At 33.0% G+C, this 20,801-nt stretch overlaps 1 long non-coding RNA gene across 1 annotated transcript; it reads right to left on the bottom strand.

Annotated features, from left to right (window-relative positions):
• Positions 1 to 1,352: 1,352 nt before the first annotated feature.
• On the bottom strand, positions 1,353 to 4,452 carry LOC127862064 (uncharacterized). Its single transcript, XR_008040410.1, has 2 exons — positions 4,304 to 4,452; positions 1,353 to 1,743 (listed from the first exon to the last, which is right to left on the bottom strand). It is a non-coding gene; the product is annotated as an uncharacterized LOC127862064 (long non-coding RNA).
• Between the last annotated feature and the right edge of the window lie 16,349 nt (positions 4,453 to 20,801).

Below are 20,801 nucleotides of genomic sequence, written 5' to 3'. Positions count from 1 at the left end.
GTTACTAACGTATCGTTTTGAAATAAGGTTGTGCTTAGAAAAAACAAACAACGACAGTTACTTATTTTTCTGTGTATCATGTCTCATTTAAAAATCCCCATTTTAAAAGAAATGATGCAATTATACAATCGTTACGACGGTGAACTTTAAGCCGAAATAATCTGACATGTATCGTTTGACTTTTTAGTAATTACTTGGTGCGCACTCGCGCTTAATATTTGTAAAATATGTTTTTCGCTGTTTTTGTTGCGCTTTGTTTCTAAAATATAGGTAAATGTGATAGCTGATGTAAGAAACATATCCACAAACATCAAAGCTCAACTTGTTAATGCGCCCAAATCATATCATGTTCAATTTGTTTGCATTGATTCTCAAACTTAAGAACAAAAGGGAGGAACACAATATATATAATATTATGTGTTTCTGCGACTTAAGAAATAGCGCCCCGTCCTCAGAAATCGCGTCAAATCATGTTTAGTTATGTTGATTCAATTAGTTTAATATTGATTGCATTTATTGTATACTTGATTTAATCAGTCACTATAATTTTTATATAATATTCTTTTGGTTGGTTGAATTAACCCAATTTTCTGTGTATGGGTTAACATTGGCAGCCATTGCTGACGTACTTTTAAGATGTACTTACAACCGTTATGCTTGTTTTCTGACGATGGTCAGTTCTTGTCGATCTGGGGACCGTTTCAATAAAGATCGTAGTACACATTCACGATACAATACATTTTTGAAAGATACATAATTGCTAAAGTCCATATCATATGATTATAAATGGTCAGTACTTAATTAATTACATTGGCATCTCGAGCGTCGTATATATTTAACGAGCATGGCGAGCTAGTTCGTCTACAAATTAAGATTACAAAATTCCCTCGTTTGTTAAAATTGTCGTATGATCGTTTATGAAACAGCCCCCTGATACCGTATTTGTTATAAATCGAAAAAAAGAACCCATGCTATCACACCCTCGAATTGTCGGCTTATACCAAAGAGTAAAAAATGGCGCCAAATGTGTTTTGATCACGCGGGAAGTCTTAACGGGCAAACATTGGAAAAATTGGGCCGAACATTCCTGGTCAGGTAAAATGTGGAGATTATTGTCTGAAACCGTGTCTGGTCTTTGATAATTGTCAGTGAAGAACCAGCGGAACACAGAATGGTATTAACAAGGAAGATGGTCAATCATTAGCGTCGTTAGCATTACATGTTGTGACTGAAATCACTTCAGGACGCTCCGGATAAAGGCGTGCCGGTCGTGCAGGACCATTAGGATCCAGTCATGTCGGTCGTTTTAGATGTCGTTTCACACATATGATAAATTAATACAAGACGTAAGATATCAATTCTACACGATTTTAATTATTGGAAAGACAAATATAACATTAACATTGGCGGAAAAATGTGTCTTCAAACAATATTATAATGCAGAGTGAATGCGTGGTAACATCGTTTAATCGTGTATGCAGTCTCCATGGCATGCCCCGTCGTCGCACGTGGCGTGTGGACCGCACTCCCGCACGCAGTCTGCGTTAACCCAGCACTCGTCCGGTACATGGCAATGGCACTCGGCGCCCGTGGGGGACGAAGCGGCTCTGTGGCACTCAGGGACCTCACCGTACTTAGTGCATACTACTGGCCAACAGTCTATGTCATGTCTGCACGGTGGATGGATAGGCGACTCCGTTGTTGTTCTGCGTGTTGTTGTTCTGCGTGTTCTTGCGGATAGAACTAAATATACAAGGTAAACTATAGTTTGAGAATATAATGTAGAATGGCATTAACCCATCCATTTAGATAGAACTAAAATTATGTTCAAGTCCCATCTTACATCAAAGCGTTTTTAAATAGACATGCATCATTATTTGTTTCGAATTTTAATGGTCTGAAAGTGCATACATTTAATTTATTTTCGTATACATCATAAAGAAATAATTTATTTTAAAAAGTACATCCTGTCTTTTAAGTATGAGAAAAGGACTCTTCAAACGCCGCATTTGAAATATCACGCTGGTAATGCGGATACTTCAATAACAGAAGGCACTTCGATAACAGAGAACAACAAAAGCCACTCGCGAGAGGTAAGTTCCTCAGGTTTTTTTTAAGTTATAACCTTAAGATAAGTGTTTTAGACAAGACACATTGTCGATTTGAAAAATTGTGTATCCTTTTCTATTGGGAAGAAAAAAAACGCACTACTAGCAGATTTTTGCCCCAAAAGATAGACCATTCGGTCGGAAAACAGTATGAACTAGATGAACAGTGAACATTTCAACAAAGTAAAACTACTTAGAAATATTGCAAGACATTGTTTGATATTCCAGCATGTGGAGTAATCACTTTGCTTCAAATACTGAAATTTTGACAGTATTCAATGAAATATAAACGAAGATATGGCATGTTTTAATAGGTAGTATTCATGAAGTTGCAGACACTTCGATTCCCAATAAAGGACACTTCGGATAACAGAGACTTTCAACAAAAGGGGCACTTTGATAGCTGAGTTTTATCTTCTACCTGAAATGTATTTATGTATATTATGGCTATTTTTACCAAACATTTTGAAGTATGTATCAATGTGCAAAGTCAAGAGCGACACATTGGGAATCTATGCATAACTTAATTACAATCAAAAGTGAAATATAACCAATATCGTTTTTCGTTATCACAAGTATCATTTCTAATAATTTATACTATTTATATTATAATTGCAATCTTTTAATAAGATTAAAATGCTTATTTCTGAAGAAATATATTTCAAGTGACGACCGGAAATAATTGTCAAGATAATGAATTTGTTTTTAGTGGTAACTTGAGATTCAGAGAGATGAAAATACAACGGATCATGTGGATCAACACGATCGTGTTTAATTTTACTTAAAGCAGGGCTCGAAATAACGGAAGCAAAGGGGTCTTTAAAAGGCAAATACACATTTGTTCTTCATAAAATCTTATGTCGTTGGTTCTCAATAGAATCGCATCATCATGACGATACTAATGCGTAGCCATAAAATGAACAAGAGAATAGAAAACTGCCTTTAGTTCTGCTTTATAGTGAGCATTTTCTTTTACTCAATGATAACGTTAGCTCGAAGTGCAACCTTAAATCACTTTATTGGTTGAGTTAAAAGAATTTCGGACCTGCATCGCCGCTGATATTTATCTCTAAGTAGCAGTTTTAGCAGAGTGATGTTTCATGTCATGATATCTAATATATAAGTAAGTGGCCTAAGTACCTTCATTAGTACATAATTACACCTGCTTTGGAGCAACCGTTTTGCTAAAAAGAACGTTAGTAAAAAATGTTTAAGCTCGTGTACTATGCGGAGTTTGGGTGACTTTAAAACTGGAAAATATATGTTCATATAGACTGTACTCATCAGACATATCGAATGAGTTTCACATTTATCTTTCACATTTATGCAAAATTATTATCATTTTCCAAAGGGATAAAAAATGTTTCTGTAATTCGTTTTTAATTTACGTCAGTACATACATTTGTATGTATTGCCTGCTTACGATTACAGTATTTCACCGCGAATTCTGCATTTCTGATACACTGAAAGAGTGTGTTATATCTGGTAAAAAGTGTCGAGTAATCGGGATTAGAAGTGCCACTGTCATTGAAATGATCGGTTAAAAAAGTGTCCATGAAAATTTGGCATCAGACTCTTGAAGCATTCGAATTTCCCCAAATACGTTATTAAACTAAAATGAAACATAGTTCAACATTAATGGACATATTGATCTTTTATTTGGAATAGTACGCACGTTTTTATTTATTTCCAAGTATTTTTATGTTGTTAAAATACGTACTGATCATCCGATTCATGCTGATTTTCGATGGAATTTAATCTTTTTTTTTTAAATGTAATCCACCGTTTTTTTTTCGCGAATTTCTTTCTTCTCAATACGATGTGCTATACCATAAATCGACCAAACAATATTCCGTGTTTGAAAACCAAATGAACAGGGCATAAATGCAAAATAGCTGAAGAAATCTTGTCTTGCGCCTGGCTTTTGTTGTTCTCTGTTATCGAAGTGCCATCTGTTATCAAAGTATCCGCATACCCGGCGTGAATATGCGGAATACATGCAAGAAATACCTGCTTATGTTTGGCAATCTTTTTTTTAAGTTGTAAAGAATATATTGATATATGTTTATTGCGACTTAACACATTATTCGCCGTAATAAACAAGTTTTAACACAATATCAAGTTCAGCACACGTTAGCACTTGAACAGTTAATTTTACACAACATATAAAGTAATTAAAACATAAATTTTCTTACCAATCGCAAAGCAGCACAAAGCAACGATAACAGCGAATCCGGTATTCATGTTTTAATATAAATATGGTGCTTCTTAATTTCTTCTAGAAAGTGTGTACGTTATAAACGACAGAACAGCCTTTTTATATGTTGTTGTTTCATGATCTACGCCAACTACGCAAGAGAGGAAATAAAAAATATATCCTGTTTGGACAGTAATTCATAGTAAATGCTTACCTCAGTTTAATGTCGTAAACCTTGATTGCTTCAAGTGCTAACCAGTGACATGATCGATTAACTGTAATTAAATTTACACTCATCAAGTTAAACATTTGCAGTGGGTCGACAACAGGGCAGTTATATGTTTATGATGCAGCGAATTAAATACCAATACAATAAATTTGTATCAAACGGCAACCGGACCGAATTAAATTATAGTTAACGAAGATATATAATTACAAAAGTAGTACATATTTAGTGAAAACAAAACACAATATTTCATTTACGCAAATTATATTAACATTATAAAATCCAAAACTAACTGTTAAATTGTATATTAAGGATTTTAACGTGCTAATAACGTCCGTTTCATAAACATAAATAATTTCGTTTTATAGTGTGTATACTGAATGTTTTTTATCATTCGTTATGTTAATATTTTTTCTGTGGATTAAAAATATAATTTCACTCTTAAAAAAAAAAATATTTGTCGATAGCTTGTCTTCAACTCGACAGACAAGTAGAATATGGATTTCATCTTCAACATAAAACAAATAGTTGTATGGCATTACCGATCAATATTGTGACGCCTACCCTTTTTAATGTTCAATTCATCGCTTGAGCAACCAAAAATATTATATTTATTTGTATTATTCAACAGAAATGATTCATGTTATTATACATTTTATCAGCAATGGGCCTTTGTTTACATGACACTGTGTGCAACCGACTAGGTGGGGAAATGACCTAACAATACAACACATTGACCAAACATCTGAAACGTTGTCACATGAGAATTGCGGTCACATGTCTACACGGTTCCTTTGGACATTGTTCTCGACCGACCGATTTTCTAAGGTTGGGCTGTATTGACAGAGATATATAAAATTATGTCGTCAATGCCGATGTATACATTCTATAACTAAGTACTTTTGTGAAGAAACGATAGTCGAGAAGTTTTTCAGACTCACAGTCTTCTATTTGGTTTGTGCATGTCTGTAGAAGTAGTTCCTGCTGATCAACCTATTGTTACAGCCATACTGAACTGAATAAGCTCGTTAACCTGGGTCCCTTTACATGAGTAAGCGAGGTTACTCTGTCCCCCTCGTTTAGGGAAAGTACCAATTCGTAGTATTGGCTGGGTAATCGCCCTGCTTTGCTGGGAAAATTTTGCCACGTTTTTATTTAAACAATCTCACTGTTTACAAAACATGTTCCCATCAACTGGCGGGAATCGGATAAACCTTAATAGGAAACTTCCATAGATATATTACCAAAACGTTCTGCTTATCAGTATTTGTACCAATTCTGGTCTGGTTATTACACACTCATCATTTTACTTCCTGAGTAACTCGAGCATTTCAATAACATGGAGTAATTTTATTATCTTATAAACATACTTTGCTGATACACTTAGAAAAAAAAACTGAAAATGATTTACTTTAAATAATGTTACTGTAATGCTATATTCTGATAATGAATATAGATATGCCTTAGTAGTACCATGGTTACCATTTCAGTAACAAGGTATTACTTTTCACAATTCTTTTTTTCCACTCTTTCATATCGATAACTGTAGTGGTGTTAATTTTTAATGTATGCAACTGTTTAAGTTTTATTACTACCACATATTACTTGTTTTTGGTGGCATTTGTTATTCTCCAAATAATTGTTTGATATGTAACTTAGGCTTCTGCATGTGTTATTGTTAAATTATTAATTTCCTTATTTATGACCACATTTTCTTTCTTAATTTTAACAGCTTAAAACAACAAATCAACTGGAGATGACTCTATTGCAAAATAATATATAATTATAATCTATTTCCACCATGTTGCCCATAAATGTAAAATAATACAATTTAATGTTTGAAAGCGAAATCATCCCAAAAAGGATATTGGTCAATACAAATAAAATCCCACTGTCCTAGAAAACTAAAAGCTAGTCTCACTGATAAGTTGTTTCGGAAACTCTTCACATGCATTCCTATCAATAGATTAAACACATTTTCAGAAAAAAAAACATAATTTAATAAACGAAACCCATGCTGTTTTTCGCAAACAACTCTTTTCCAAAGATAACAGTTTCATACCCAAAAAACTATGTAACACCTGCAAAAAAAAACAAACATTACTGTTGCGTTGTCGACTTCAAACAAGAATTCGACTCTGTCTGGAGACAAGGAATCTGGAAGAACCTACAAAAAGAAAAAAATAATTGGTAAATGTTTTCATTATAACCAGCATGTGTAATACAATCGCAAATAATAACAATCCAAGGGCAAAGTGCTTTCTTTAAGTGCCAGGTCGGAGTACAATAGGGCGAAAACGTAAGCCCTTTCCGGTTCAATATCTTCCTAAATGATCTGCACCTATACCTAAATTCATGCGGGATAAATGGACTTAAACACGATACATCTGTCCAAGTTCTACAAATACACTTGAACATGTTTCTATTTCTATAATCGCACGATACGGTACCATTTACTGTTCACCCCTCAGATCTAAAAAAAGCACTTAATTATTTAAAAACATACTGTGATAACTGGAAATTTTACAATAATTTAAGTAAATAATTATATTAAAAAAAGGCGTCACAAGAAGAAATTTAACACATAATAATTCAAAATTGGAAATGCAGATATTATAATTTTAATGAATAAATATTAAGGCATACACTAAACGAAAACCGGATATTTGTCAAAATAATAAAAAATATATTGCTGAACAAGCCTCTAAGACCGTGTTTGCCCTTCTCAAAAAAGATTTAGGCGCTATCAATACAATATGACCTGCAAATATATCTTTTTGAAAAAAAAACATAAAGCCGATTCTCCTTTATGTCAGTGAAATTTGGGGAATGGGAAATGTTGATGTAATCGAAAGAGTGCATCACCGCTTGGATTCTGAACTCGCTAAATAGAAAACACAGAATCGTGGGTAACATTAAAGATTTAAAGATATAGCATTTCTCTTTAACCTAGACACCAAAAACGTAATAAATTCCCATGGATAGAAAACATAAAAACAATACTATGTAACCATAGATATTTTGGAGTCTGGTTTAGCTAGTCATTTAGCAATGGCAAATTGATTAACAAATCACTGGCTTAGAAACTGTAAGATATTTATTTCCAGAACTAGAAGACTGTTATAGACAGAACTTCAGACATAAATACCTACATTTTTTTTAAATTTTACGCCATTTGATAATTTACCTAATCCTAAATTATGATTGACATTCATTACATAAGACATTAACTGTAGAACATCTAACGAAAACGACTTTATAATTTTGACAAGTATTTAGACGATTTTCAACCAATGACCACCCAAGTAAATGATAATAATTCACAACGAAACAGTAAAGACACAGTCATTGATGCTGCTGGTAGAAATCTTGTACGACCTTGTCAAGCAACTGAATAAAATATTTTAAACCTTATTACCGTCAATACCGTCCAAAGCCTACCCTAAATATTCGAATTTCGTCTTAAAGTTTAATAGTAAAATTATATCGAATTGTTGCAAATGTTTAAGAAAGTCTTCGTCACTTACACATGTAGTTTCCGCTTTAGTCAATTTATATTCCATGATACTTTGCGGATCGAATGTTCCGAATGTCCCATGGGGGCCTTGTACGGACTTCCATTAACGTCGAGTGCCGGTTGGATGAAATTAGCACTTTTTCCATTATTATTGTGCGTCGCATAACATCATATAGCGGTTTGTGGGCATCTCTTATCTCCTTTGGAAGATTCACGCCTATGCTGATGCGATTGTCCTTTAATCGGTTCTTTGTATATGTTTCAAACGATGCCGCGCGGATTCGATCGCGATCCTTGCTATAGTGAAAACCGAAGATGATCAGGCGTGGTCGGTTTCCATTGACGCTTCCCCTCGTGGCCTCGGCGATATGAAAAATCCAGCGATATTTCCTCTCCTATCTACAGCACTGTTTGAATGACGTCGGCAACGAATTTTGTACAGTCCTCAGTTACAGCTGAGCTGGCTCCCGGCACGCCATATACGACAAGATAGTTGCGCATGGACTTTGTCACCAGATCAGGAAGTTTTGCCTTTGCCTTTTTACCAGTGCCTCTAGGGCGCGATACTGTTCTTCTCAATGTATGCACGATTGATTACTCTACTTAATCTTTGATCTTATGTTTGAGAGACTCTTGGAATTCTCAAGTGTTGAGCCCAGAAATAGAGCACATGTATCAGTGTGTTGCACTCGGCAGTCAATATTTTTAGTGTCGTTTCCAGATCCGATACTTTCGCATCGATGGAATCGATGGTCTGTTTGATACGATCTATCGACTTCATTTTGTCTTTGATACACTTGATTTCGGACAAGAGTTCAGTGGTGGTTGCATGATGGGCCTAAATCCTAACGGGGAATGTTGGGGTTGGGGCATATGACCATACCCAGGGTAGGGTTGCGAGTATGTCATATATGGCAAATGTCCGCCAAAGTCCTTTATAATTAATCGAGATGGGTTGTACTGACCAATGTCCACAATGTCCACCTGTGTGTTGGTTTGTTTATTTCTCTTATCGACGTGGTCGGTTTCGACAATGCCCGCGCTGCTCGGTTCCCTCATGCTGTCCTCTAATAATGGTTAAATTGTTTTCCTGTTAGATTTTCTGCTACCAGTATTTTAAGGAAACACCTTAAATCCATAAAATAAAAACTGAGCTCGAAAAGTGTGTATTCCTCCATTTACAGTCACGTGATCTTTGCTTGATAGCTGTTTTGTATGCTTTGTTCCTTTGTATAACTTAACAAACAAATAGCGATAATACATTTCCCAGAATTAAGAACAACTCCTTATAAGTTTTTCGCCGTAATCACTCGCCTATTCTGCCCTCAAGGATACAAAATACGTGAATAAAATGATCAAGTCCCTTATATACTGCATGAAATATATGCGGGTATCGCCTGATTAAAAACAATGATAAAAACACTTCAGTGGTAAATCGATTAAATATGGCTAACTTATATTGTACAAACATAGTACTCGGTAATAGGAGTTCAAATTAATAATTATTTCTTACAAGTTACTATAGTTTCATTTATAAATGTTGTACACATTAACTATTATACATAAAAATGTTAAGTCAGTATATTATTCTGAATGTTGAATGTTTACACCTTTACTCCTGAATGTTGTAGTTTATCGTTATGTCCTATGAATAACATGATATATTAAACGTTTTTTGCTCATTCTATTCGCATATTATGAAAACTTGCTTATTGTAATATACAAAACGAATAGTCCGCATCCGTATATGGCAACAATATTAATCGATGTTTAATTTTTGTTTTATTATTGTGTGGAAGTAATAAAGTGTCAAAATTAAAGTATTTTGAATACAGGTCTGCAATTGTATGTCAATTTGTATTGAATATGGTAAAACTTTATTAAATGGATACACCAATTTAAATCAATACATATTTTTGACGTTTTATTATCCGAAGGTAGTTTGCGTTTAAATATTTTTATACATGTTTAAGTGCACTGCCAACTTTCATTTATGATCAGAATAATACAAAATTAGGGGCATTGAACAATCTTTCTAAACAAAACTGTTTTACCAGTATTTATAAGACCAGACATGCACTAGTATTGGTTTGTTTATATAAATGGTCAATATAAATATTCATTCTGTGCTTCAATCACAAAAGCTAATGTAAGTGTTCAATTTAATGTTTTGATTCTTTAGGATCGTGTTAAAACTGCCCATTTTTATATGATGAGATCAAATATACGGTACCCACTCGTTACTTTTGTAATTTTAATTACGTAAGAACTTTACGAGTTTGAACCATAGCTTTCACGAGAAGCATTATTATAAACATAAGCATAGAAAGTGACTTAAACGTAATAAATAGGGAATTACAGGCTACTGCCCGATAGTTTTGTTATATATAGAAAAGGAGGTAAACTCAGTAAAACATTGAAATGGACATATAAAGGTCAAGAAATAGAAATTGTTTATAATTTTAATTACCTTGGAATTGTCATGTCAAGCGGTGGATCATTTATGCCCGCAACATATACACTTTACGGCAAAGCTTTAAAAGCAATGCATTCTTTGTTCGCCTTAACAAAAGACATGGACGTACCTATAAAGATCATGTTAAATTTATTTAACGCAAATGTATCATCAATTCTAAACTATAACTGTGAGGTTTGGGAATTTATCAAAGCGGAAAACATTGAGCGCGTCCATCGTAAATTTTGTAAAAGAATATTAAATGTAAAAATGTCAACAAACTCATTAGCGATCTATGCCGAAGTTGGTCGATTCCCCTCGTATTTAGACAGATATGTCAGAATCGTCAAATACTTTTTGAAATTATATACATTAAAGCAGGGTAATTGTATACTAAAACAAATTGTTCTATCACAGAGATTAGAAATTGAACGCAAACACAACACAAACAATTGGTCATCAAAAGTACGGGATATTCTTAACCAAACCGGTTTTAACGATGTATCGTTATTCCCCGAATCTGTGAACTCCAATCAATTTATCCCGTTATTTAAAAACAGATTACGAGACCAATATATCACTAATTGGAATATAAGTGTCACATCATCTAGTTCAATGATGTTATATAAGGAATTGAAACAAATATTCGAAAGATCGGCCTATCTCGATATTGGTGAAAATAAAAAAAAACATAGGAACATTATTACTTAATTACGTTTGTCGTCTAACAAATTATTTATTGAAACGGGTAGACACCAGAACATTGTTAGAGATCAACGTAAATGTGTTTTATGCAACCTTAACGATATCGAGGATGAGTATCACTTTGTTCTTAAATGCCCTTACTATGCCGATGTTAGGAAAACATTAATTCCAAAGTATTATAGATTTCGTCCAAATATGTTTAAGTTTATCGAACTACTTAATAGTTCAAAGATAAAGGTGTTAAGAAAACTAGCCATGTTTTGTGTTAAAGGCTATGAAATGCGAGAAAATGTATTATATATGTAGTATACATTATATATCTTCCATAAAGCTAATAAGCTTTGAATAATGTGATACTTGTTGCTATCATTAAACAACGTTTTTATATTATGTGGTCACTGAGTATTTACCTCTTCCATGTGACATTCTCACTTAAACATGTTGTATTTAATTTGTTTTTGAAACGCTCTTTCTTTGAAATGATGTATGTTTTGTATATTATTGAAACGCATGCTGTTATTGAATATGTATGTTTATGACGATGAGCTGTATATAAAATAAACCATTCTGTTCTGTTCTATATCAGGCAAGGCTTAGAATACAATTAAAGCCGAGCCGTTATTTTATTCGAGCCGAGCCTGATATATTACAAAACGATCAGGCAGTATTCTGTTTTTATGTTTATCTTACCTCTACGTCCCACATTGTATAAGTACTTGTGATAAATCATCACTACGACGCTGCATTTTCGCGGGAATGAATATGATTTTTGGCGTTTGATGTGTTAATAATTACTTAACGTAATGGCCTGTTTGAGGGAAAATATTTATCCCATTATCAGACGTGCATTGACGGTATAACACCCCATGAATAGACTAGCCTCTATCCCACTTTGTTGAATAAACCTGTCGCGTGCTATTTTTAGATCATTTGTGTTTTTTTCCAAAAATTGGAGAATCTGCGTTTGTCAACTGCGGAAGAACAAAATCGTCTAAAAATGCGATATTTGAACATTATTAATATAAAAATGGAAGAAATAATAGGATAAATAGAATATTATGTGAGTTTTGCAAGCCTCGCGCTACCATGGTTCTTAGCCTCGCATGATAAACTTGATCTTTATCCAACACTCACATAATATTCTTTATATATACAACACATAAGAGCATTCAAAGATGGATCAGAGTTGATATAACAACTTATATTAAATAACATTATTTATAAAACACATTAATAAGCGCAAACATAAATATGTTTCCATTTTATTACCAATTGGTTCTCTTTTATAAACCATTTTCAAATACGGAAATACGAAATTATCAGCGATAATCTATAAAACAGTCACTTTAAGCGGTCTCAATAAGTAAACAAACTGTTGTCAGTGTATATCCAAGGTCATGTTTATATAACAAACAGAAAAAAACGGAGCCTTATTAACTTACAGTCACCATGGAAAATATAATGCTATATTATTGTTGTCGAGCTGAAGTGTATATGCAAATTTTGAGTTCGCATTAAGCAGGATGTGTCGTTTTTTTAGCGCGTACAATCAGTGTCCATGTGAATCATGTTGTTATTCTAGAGCGGTTCGGAAATTTCTCAAGGAGTGTTTCTTATTTGAATTGTAAAAAAACATGTGTGTTATGCGTTGCGAGTTCGATTCTGTTTCATTTATAGATATTCTATAATTTTTTATTCACATTGTCAGATCAAAAACACATTTTCTTAGGCTAGATATTATAGAAATATATATGTAACAGTGAATTTGTGAAACTAGAAAATATAAATTTTACGAAATTCCTAATGATTCAGTATTTTTGTAAAAATGACTGTTTTACTTAGAAACTTCACAAAATACCTGAACTTTGAAATACTTTTTTTTCCGAACACATTTTTACCACTCAAGGCTTAAACAAGCTTCTACCAGTAAATGCAAGTTAATTAATACGTTTAAAAATAATTTTTATTTATATAGTTTAGGTTAAATTCTTTTTGTTTGGCCGAAACTGTGGTTGTGTATCTCGGGAAACAAAAGATAAAGAAATGCGGGCCATGTGTTTAGGTGAAAACTTTAAGCACATACTCATTAGTCAAACATATTTATATATTCGGCAATATTAAATAAATGCGTGTTTATTATACGATGCCTATCTATTTTAAAACCAAGCCAGCATATAATCTAATGTTTATCAACCGTATGAAACCTAAAAGTGTGGAGGCACTTTGTTGAAAATTTATGGTTAAACTTAATGTTATCGTAATATTCGAAAAACGATGTGCAAAGTATACAATTAAAAAAAAAAATGGCATTGCGAGACGTTACGGCAAATCACACGGAGGTTTCCTTCAAAGGCTTTGCTGAGTGAAATTTACAAATTTGCGTATTCCAACCTGAGGTATCCGCATTGTTGGCTATCATGCCCAGTTGCCCAGGTGCTTGCTCAGTCACACGGTTTTAATTATCACGTTACTCAATCCTAACGATACATTAACAACAGGATCCGTGACATTTTCCGCCATAGATACGTTGTGGTCTTCTCGTGCCTTGCCGCAGTTGGTACGTCGTTTAACTTGATATTCAGTGCATCAATATAAAAGTATATTTCGAAATAGCATTATTTGCATAAATGTATCGTTTATAACGTATCGTTTTTAGTGCTTTCAACCAGATGTGTCGCTCTAGTCTTTCTGAGCTGTGCACTTATATACTCAGGATGTTTCTTGATATAAACTATGACAACTTCAATCATACAAGACTTTCATCACTAGTCTGCAAAATGTTTTACAGTAGGGGACTCACTAAATGATTACATTGCGATTATATTAAGATATATATATATATTATATACAGTACACTTAAGATATACATGTATATATATTGTATACAGTACACTTAAATAGTCTTTTTTACAGCCAGGCATCGTCTGTCTAGCAATTTCGTGTTTCGGTGCTAGGCTAGAGATTGGCTGATTATATATCTTACTTAACATATGATCATGGTACCACGATACTCCTGGCTGCCTGACTAGAATTTCGCTTTTGCCTCCTTGATGGGACAACTTGGTGACTCTTCCAAGTTTACCCGAACCCTTTTTCATATATAGTTATATTGTTTTACGATCTTCGTATCTTGTATATGGGGGAATAAAAGTAAAAGCTGTAAGAATGTCTTATTAATGATTATCAGGATTGTGTTTTTAAAGAATAACGGGTCTAATTTATTCAATAATCCAAACGTCTCTTGAGAGAGACATTCGGCGTTGACATTTATATAAATATTGCGAGGTCATACCTTAAATACAATTCAAGCGGGCCAAGATGGTCGGTTACGTTCCATCTTGAGCCCCATAATATGACATATATGGAGTATATGATATTGCCACTGCAATAAGTTTGTAGACAAGTGACCAAATTTACCTTTCGATGTACAAAGATACTTAATTGTTCTTTAGTTGTCTATCCTTACATGAATTACACCAACCATAAAAGTTGCATATTTTGCAATAATAAATTATTTTAGATAAAAAGCGATCACACTATAAACATTAATAAAATGAAATGTCAGATAATCAAAATAACCGAAGTTATGATTTATTGAAAACGATTTGTTAGTTGTGTTTAAAAATATGTTTACCGTGCTATATTTTTATGAATATTTTTTTAATACTTATTCACGCTACCCAAGTCGACTGCTCCGATAAGTATCTACAATTCTTTTTTTTAACCTAATAAAATCGGTAGTTGTGTTAAATGAATTTTCGCATGTTGACAGAAGTTTGCGGGAATATGCAATCCACTATGGGTTAAGGTAGATTTTATTTGAATCACATGTTCATGATAGATTAAAGAGTTTATATTGAATTCCGAATAACGACTTTTTTAAAGAAACAACGTATCAGTTACATTTTTATATTTTCCATTTTAGTTCTCGCCATAACGTTACTTTCTTTGGATGCGTTGATAGTTTCTATACTAGAGTAGATATTGTAAATTAAATTATTGTAAATTAAATTGCTGGTTATACCATACATTTAATTAAATTGATGTATTTAAACTTTTTGCAAGCATCCATGTCTTGGTTTTTGTTTTAACTAATCAAACACTTGTACAGGGGATTGACAATATTAGTATTATACTTGCTTGTACCACATGTCTAAATAATAGGAAATGTATTTAATTCATCGAAATATAAAAGCGTAGCAACACCATACCAAAGAAAAATTAACAATATCATTAGTTTATGGATAATCATCTATCATAATATAGTGTTGACAACACAACACTTTTCTTCGATTAAGGCTGATGGTTTCTTATAAACTATGCGATTTTATAAATGTTTATGTTAAAGGGGCCTTTTCACAGATTTTGGCATTTTTTAACTTATTCATTAAATGCTTTAAATCGATAAATGTAAACATTGGATCGTAAAAGCGCCAGTAAAAAATCAAGAATAAAATTAAAAAAAAGAAAAGAACATTGCCTGGACCAGGTTTCGAACCAGTGACCCCTGGAGTCCTGCCAGAGTCCTGAAGTAAAAACGCTTTAGCCTACTGAGCTATTCCGCCGATTACACTAGTTGATGTATTTTATATGTTATATAAGCAATCTTCGTAGTTTCACAAAATTTAACGACAAAAACAGAACTCTCCAAATTATTCAATCGTTTCGCGTTGCAACGCTTTATAATTTTTAGGTTTTAAAATCGTCAAAAGATGCATATAATGGCTATATTAGACCATGGTAAATGTTCAGTATTACTGTTTCCTCACAAATATCATAACTAAAACGAAAATTTGCGAATCCGAAACAACTTTTTTCAATTTGTCAATTTACCAAAGCGTGAAAAGATCCCTTTAATACATATTTGAATAAATACAAAATAACCCTGCGTTATCAATTATAGATAAATATCAAACAGTGAAAAAGTGGCAGGAGGCAACTTTCGTTGTAATTATTTGCTAAATTTCGCAATATCGTTAGTAGTTGCCACTCCATAAGTTAATTACATCTACTTTTCCATAAGAACAACAACGCGATGTTGACAACACAAGTGATCCGTACAAAGCGGTTTACGTTTTTCCTTGTAGTTGTCAAAACAGGATGTTTGATGTGTGTTTTTAATTTATTGCAAAATCCGTGACTATCCTGTAACAACTGTATATAAAAGCGTCCGCGATCGTTATTGCAAGCACTTTTTCTTAACGTTAAAAAAGAATATTGTACAAAATGAACTTTGTACTAGCCGTGTTTCTTATGTCATGCTAAGTTGCGATGGGAAAGTAAATTATTGAGTTTGCAACTGCTGTCATGTGTTTGACTCAAAACTAACTCCAGAAAGCGTAGATTTATATTTAAGTTGCAGTATAATGTAAATAATAATATAAGTTTCTACTATTAATAAGTCTATCTTTATGAAAAAACAAATATGTATAAACCTTTCCTCCATATATTGCGTTAATAAATACAAAAAAGATTTACTCAATGTGAAAAATGAAAATAATGTCGAATGTATTTAATAAAGCATGTGGTTATTTGCTTATAATGAATATATATATTAAGATCATATGGTCAAATTATCTATTTTTTTAACACTATCGTAAGTGTTTGATGTCTTTCTAATTGATAAACTTTATTTGAAATGATACACTCTAAACAGTTATCGATTTATTCCGTGTATTTGGTACAATCAGTTCTCGCCGCGACAACACCCAGCAGCACCACTGAGGCACCCATCCATCTGCCGTGAACAAATGACACAGTACAATGTTTTATTTCACGCAATGCGAAAAATGATTTAACAATACCAGTGACAACGGATCGATCATTTCAATTTCGGTTGAGTGATCTTTTCAATTTAGTAATATTGATTGAATTTTGTTTCATTTTTTAAATAATCAAGTCGTTATGCAGTCTAAATATCGGCTTCTTAAGTAATAAACGATAATTGATAGGAATCGTTATAAATGTACACAGATGCAGAAATTAATCCGATATTGTTCCACTATATCAGTTCGCTGCACTTGTGAAATCATTAGATGTCAAAAGTGACGTCAAAATACAATACTCTTACGAGGCTAAAACACATCTTAAGCGTTGGTATGCATCGCCAGAAGCATGAATTATACAGCAATTTGTCGATCAGTGAGTAAGATTCAACATAAATCTTAACAAAAAGCCTGGGCAACTGGAATATATTTTAGTAGAAGAACCACACGCTCATAAAGCATCGATTTGTCACGCAACATGCTTCAGTAACACAATTCGATTATATATTTTATTCTTAATGGCAATCACAGTCCGAGCCATAAACGTTTATTTGACATATTTGACACATACAGTATTAAATGCACCATGATGGCATCACCAAGAACCAACCGTCTGGTAATCTGACACTCACTTAAAATGACTGTTTACGTTAGTGGAATGTATGTAGGTAAACTGAGCTGGTAATCTGCATCCTTAAACATTGTCCCGACTCTTAAAGTGACAGTGTACGTAAGTGGAATGAATGTATGGAAATTGGGCATGTAATCTGCATCCTTTTACATTGTCACGACTCTTGACGTGGCAGTTAAAGTAACAGTTCACATTAGTGGAATGTATGTACTTCCACGTGATATCAGCAAAAACATCAGCCTATGTGAACGTTGGCACACAATAGAAGTAAAACTTTATGTAAGTCTAATATTTGAACTGAAACCTGACTAGTATTAAAAAACATTCTTAGAAAAAACTTAAGGTAGCGCACCTCTAATGGGCACATATCCAAATATAATCTAATTAATTATTATCTTAATCAGCATCATTTTACTGAACTACATGCAAATTTGTAGGTAGGATTTCCATGCTTTTTAAAAAAATATACCGATTTTTTCAAAACCACCCCCACGCTCGGCTTTTGTCCAATTTATTTTCACCCCCGGGGTATATAAAAGTTCCATAATTCATTCAAATTTCCAAATATGGGCATGCAGTTGGTGTGTACAGATGCTGTAAAGGTGTTTAAAGTTTAAACAAGATGAAATAAGTATTCTTTTACAGACATTTATTTTTTACAATTTTTTATCTATGGAAGAGCGCCATGAAATGTAAGTGATTTCAGCCAAGTAAAAATTGGGTCGGTTAAAAACAAAGTGTCATAAAATTCAAAATAGTATCATTTAAGTCATATTTTAAACTTAGTTTTTATAGAAACACTATATACAGCAAAAATACCAAGAAATAGACAGATTTACCGTTTACTTTTTGAAATAAAAATAAAAATGCAACATGCATGGTTCGTATTTTCAACAGTTAATCACCCAATTTCGCCATAACGTTGTTTTAATTTTAATAATTGAAGAATGTGCATAAAAATTGCAACATATTTAAAATAAATATAGCTTATATGCCATATTAAATCAAATTACGTTAGAAAATAAATAAAACGCGTCGCAAAAAAGTATACGTCGTCGACAGGATTCGAACCTGCGCGGGAATATCCCAAAAGATTTCTAGTCTATCGCCTTAACCACTAGGCTACGGCACCTAATAGTAGGCTCTTCAACCTTCGAAGAAATCGCGGGAAATCATTAGAGGTGCGCTACCTTAAGTGGAGAAGTGGTTACATTTAATATGTCAGATTTCAAACTTGTAATGAGAAATCCTTTTGCGGCTGAGAAAATATTTTATAAAATGATAATTTAAATATGCTAAATTGTTTAATACAGTTAAGAGTTTAAAACATGTACAAGGACAAAACGGACAAAATAAACAGAGACTTAATTATTTGTATGAATTTGTTGACATTCCTGATTTTTGCCTCAAGACACTTAAAGAATACGAGCCCATGTGTCTTGACGTATTTATTTCGAATAATACGTTGATGACAATGAGTTTTAAAAATACATCAAGTCACCTAGATAGAGTAAATGCAAACATTAAATTTCGAATTTATAAAAACATATCTATAGTGTCTATGTTTTATATTGTGGTTTATTTCAGTATACATTATTTAGACATGTCATAAAACTTGTTTCAGCGTGACTTTTCGTGCCTGTTCATTTTAACACGCATCCTGTACCGCAGGGTTCGATAATAGCCCCTGTATGATCTATGGACCTGTCATTAATGGCCTGCTTACTACCGATTTAGTAGTGAGCTTCAGAATGCATATGAACAAGTTTTTAACACCACCACTATACATTATCCGACGGTGTGCCCAGTTGTTATCATTTTAATATTTTGTGTTGTGAATGCCGTGTAGTTAATACCTTAAATAAAGAGCAATAAAACTAAATGAGTTTGTTTCAATAGTTATGTGCAATCAAATGAACGGATCCATTATCAATACGTTTTTAAATTGTAGACACGAAAGATGTCTTTGAATCAATGTAAGCTTATTTTAAAGTTAACTATTTTTGAAAAAAGAAAAATACTTCATGTCCATCGATATTTCTGCATAAAACAACAAAAACATTTTATCTCAATAGTTATAAGGTAGCTAGAAACTATTAATAATATTTTTATTTCTTAACAAACGCCCTGAAGTATAGTTCGCAGATTTATGTTTAATGATATAAGATAGAAATATGATTAGTTTGTTTTGTCCGTCATTAATGCATGTTCAATGAAGCATCCTTGAATTTTGAAAAGACGTGTGATATATTAGATTGTCTGACGCTTTGCAAAATTTCCAAACTTTAGTTCGTTTTGAAATTTTGCAACTGCCAACCAGATTAAATTTTCTAAAATTTTGCTGTCGCAGTCATGGTATCGTCATCAGTAAATACAGTTACAGTGTAATACTCTTCTTTCCATATCTAATGGATAACATCGATAAGAGATATAACTTAATTGATTTTGTTGTTTCAGTGATTTTATTTAACAAATAATCGCGCGAGCCTATTAAGAAACACATTGAACCAATCCATAAATACAATGTCTTATTCCAATAATATTTACGACTCCTCATTAACTAGGTTATCACTGTAATTAGTGCGATACGTTGAAACAGAGTTATTCAATATTAACACGTAACTTGATTTACCTCTAAATATATCGTAGTTGATAAATCGTTTTTCTGCACGAAACTATCGATCGCAGCTCATTTACAAATAATAAGTAAAATACGGATTGATTGTACATGTATCTACTTCCAATCCAGGCCATACAGACTTTATTCAGTAGCTTCCGATAATGTAGCTGTAAGCTTGAAACTTGCTCTAATTTTGACTTCCCTGATAGCCCTTATTCGTTTCTTCATCTGATTATTTCGGGGTTTTAAATAAATAACATATTTTATTACGTTTTATTTGTTGATTATCTTCCCATGCTATTTGAAGATATAAATCTTATTTGAAGCGGTATTCATTAGCCATTTATGGAACGAGAACATTGTATTCCAAATATATTTACACCAAAAGAGAAATTGCAAAATTGAAAGTGCGGTGTTAACTCCGCCCACGAAGGGTTAGGGTTAGGAGTAAGGTTAGGGTTAGGGTAAGGGGTTCATTGATGTGTAATATCTATTTGGTATCTACTACTTGTGTCGTATGTATCTGGAAAACAATGCCATCCTTTATGGAAGAGCCACGATAGGAAAAAGTAAGTGT

The sequence above is a fragment of the Dreissena polymorpha genome, chromosome 16 (genome assembly GCF_020536995.1).
Source record: "Dreissena polymorpha isolate Duluth1 chromosome 16, UMN_Dpol_1.0, whole genome shotgun sequence".
In the NCBI taxonomy this organism is placed as follows: Eukaryota; Metazoa; Mollusca; class Bivalvia; order Myida; family Dreissenidae; genus Dreissena; species Dreissena polymorpha.
The sequence above is the reverse complement of the archived record's forward strand: the minus strand, read 5'-3'. Positions and strand labels throughout refer to the sequence as shown.